This window comes from Tupaia chinensis, unplaced genomic scaffold (assembly GCF_000334495.1).
Source record: "Tupaia chinensis unplaced genomic scaffold, TupChi_1.0 Scaffold000258_1, whole genome shotgun sequence".
NCBI classification, from domain to species: Eukaryota; Metazoa; Chordata; class Mammalia; order Scandentia; family Tupaiidae; genus Tupaia; species Tupaia belangeri.
In genome coordinates, this window is record NW_006159738.1 from 2,696,763 (window position 1) to 2,699,208 (window position 2,446).

Genomic DNA, 2,446 nt, shown 5'->3' on the forward strand with positions numbered 1-2,446 from the left:
CCTCTGACTGTCGCGGTCGTTCTTCCATGGACTGTCCCCTCCAGCCACGCTCGTTTCTAGCCTCCACGTTTCTCCTCCTCTACTTAAGGTCTGTCTTCCTCTCAGATCCTTTGACATTCTGTTCCATCAGGTTGTCCCTGGATGGAAGCAGAGGAGACTTCGAATCCCTGCTTTTGAAGGTTGGGAAAGTGGAGACAGTGGAAGTCTGACCTCGGAACTGGACATCAAGGCCTTTCTTCAGCCTCTCTGTTCCCTGTTTTGAGACCCAATTCAAAAGGCCCCCTTGAGTTATTCTAGGATATGTCTGAGTCCCAGATGGGTGGAGATGTTTCATGCCATGAAAATGTTGACATGTGTGGAGGGACAGAAATTGTGAAATGCGTCAGAAAACCAGAGATGCTCCGCTTACACTGTTGGAGCTTCAGTACCGCCATCGTGTGCTTGCACGCGTGCACACATGGTCCCTAGAGGAGAATGGAGGAGAAGGGATTGTGGTTGATTTCTCACTCTCTCTCTGTCTCTCCAGTGAGTCACATGCCCTATAGCAAAAATCTCTCTTGAAAAAAGAAAAGAGAGAGACACATGCTGGACACAAGCATGTTCTGTGGCAATTAAAAAAAAAAAAAAGACGAGTTGGGCTGAAGACCAGAGGAGCGATCACCTGTAACACTGTCTAAACTTAGAGGAAGGAGCTCAGACAGATACAAGGAAGCTGAGAAGGCTTCATGGAGTCAGCGACTCAGGTTGGACCTTGAAGACACAATGTGAGACTTGAAAAGAGGCCTTGTGGAAGTGGACATTCTCAGTGGGGGTAAGGAAGAAGCAAAACTACAGGGGTGGAAACGCAGCTTCAGCTCCCCCTCCAGCTGCAGAATACAATGTCTAGGCTACTACATGGGACAGGGTCATACCAGAGAAACAAAACCGAGAGGAGACACTTGGCAAGGGCTCTATCGCAGGTTATTGGCTTACCTGATTGTGGGGCTGACTAGGAAAATCCAAGGCCGTCGGGGAGGCGGACTGGAAATTTGGGCAGACAATGAAGCTGCTGTCCCCGAGTGAGATTTCTTCTTCCGCAGCTCTGCTCTTCTAGTCTTTCAGTGGATTGGCTTAGGTCCACACAGATCATCTATAATAAATTCATTTACTTAAAGTCAACTGATTTTGAACATTAATTACATCTATCAAACGCCTGCACTTTAGGCCAGCCAATGGCATGCAGGTTAAGAGGGCTGGATCTTACATGGCCAGTTGCACAGTTTGAATTTCAGACCTGGTAGCTTGGAACATACGCTGGGGCATGCCAGAAATCCTTAGAGGAAAATGGAGGAGGAGGGATTGTAGCATGACCATCCCCCATGAGAGACACGTTCTCGCATGCGTGGTCTCTCTCTGTCCCTCTCTCTAGCAAGCGTGTACATCCTCTGGCAAAAGAAAACAAAAATAAAAGAGAGAGAGAGACTTGCTGAGGACTCCCTCTTTTTAACAGAATGAGCAGAAGCTGGTAGTCAACAGTATCTGACAGTATTTAATAACATTTTTGTTGTATTTATGCATGTATTTATTCATTTTTGTTGTATTTATTTTTACAGTTATCTTCTATATATGGCAAGTGATCCTGGCTCTCCTTTTTATCACAGTTAAATCATGTTTTCTTTTAAATAGATATTTACTTAAGCTTAAAATATGTACTGATGGAAAGGAAAACCTGACATAAACAGCAGAAAGGTGGGCCTCGGGTCCATGCGGAGGAAAGACCGAAGCTCAGGGAGCAGTTACAGGTCACAGAGGATGCTGCTAGGAGACGGTCACAATTGCTGAAGCCAGTAGAGGTAACAAGAGCCCATTATAACACATTTTTCTCCCCTTTTGTTATGTTTGAGGATTTCTATAATAAAAGCTATTTTTAAAAAATATATTGAGGGGAGAGACCACCAGATGGTGTAATGATTACATTGCCAGATTCCCACGTAGTCAACCACAGTTCAAGTCCCAGACCTGGTGGCTGGAAATTTACACCGGGCAAATGTGCATGTGTACCCAAAATCTCAAGAGGAGAATGGAAGAGAAGGGATTGTGGCATGGCCATCCCCCTGGGGGGGTGGGGGGTTGATTTCTTGCTTTCTGTCTCTCTTTGCAAGTGTTCACACCTTAAAGCAAAAATCTCTCTCAAAAAAAAAAAAATTGAATTGGCCCCATAACCTAGTTAGGAGAGGTTAAGGAAACCAGATCCCGTATGGCCGACTACAGTTGGAATCTCAGACCTACCAGCTTAAAAAAAAACACACACCACACATGTGTGTGCGCGCCCCAAATCCTGACAGGATGGAGAGTCGGGAAGGGGGTTGTGGCATGCCATGTCCTACAGGGGTGCCTTCTGGTGTTTAGGTAAACCAAGGCAGGAAGGGATTGCGAGGAAGGAGACCCAGTGATTATCATTACTTCC

The 2,446-nt window shown here is 45.8% G+C and overlaps 1 long non-coding RNA gene across 2 annotated transcripts in view; it reads left to right on the forward strand.

Annotated features, from left to right (window-relative positions):
* Positions 1-568: 568 nt before the first annotated feature.
* The window catches only part of LOC102496687 (uncharacterized), a 7,948-nt gene continuing 6,070 nt past the window's right edge, over positions 569-2,446 (forward strand). For both annotated transcript variants that reach the window (XR_001370421.1, XR_003549518.1), the window contains exons 1-2: positions 569-811; positions 1,666-1,832. This is a non-coding gene — a long non-coding RNA (uncharacterized LOC102496687). The remainder of the gene's footprint in view (positions 812-1,665; positions 1,833-2,446) is intronic.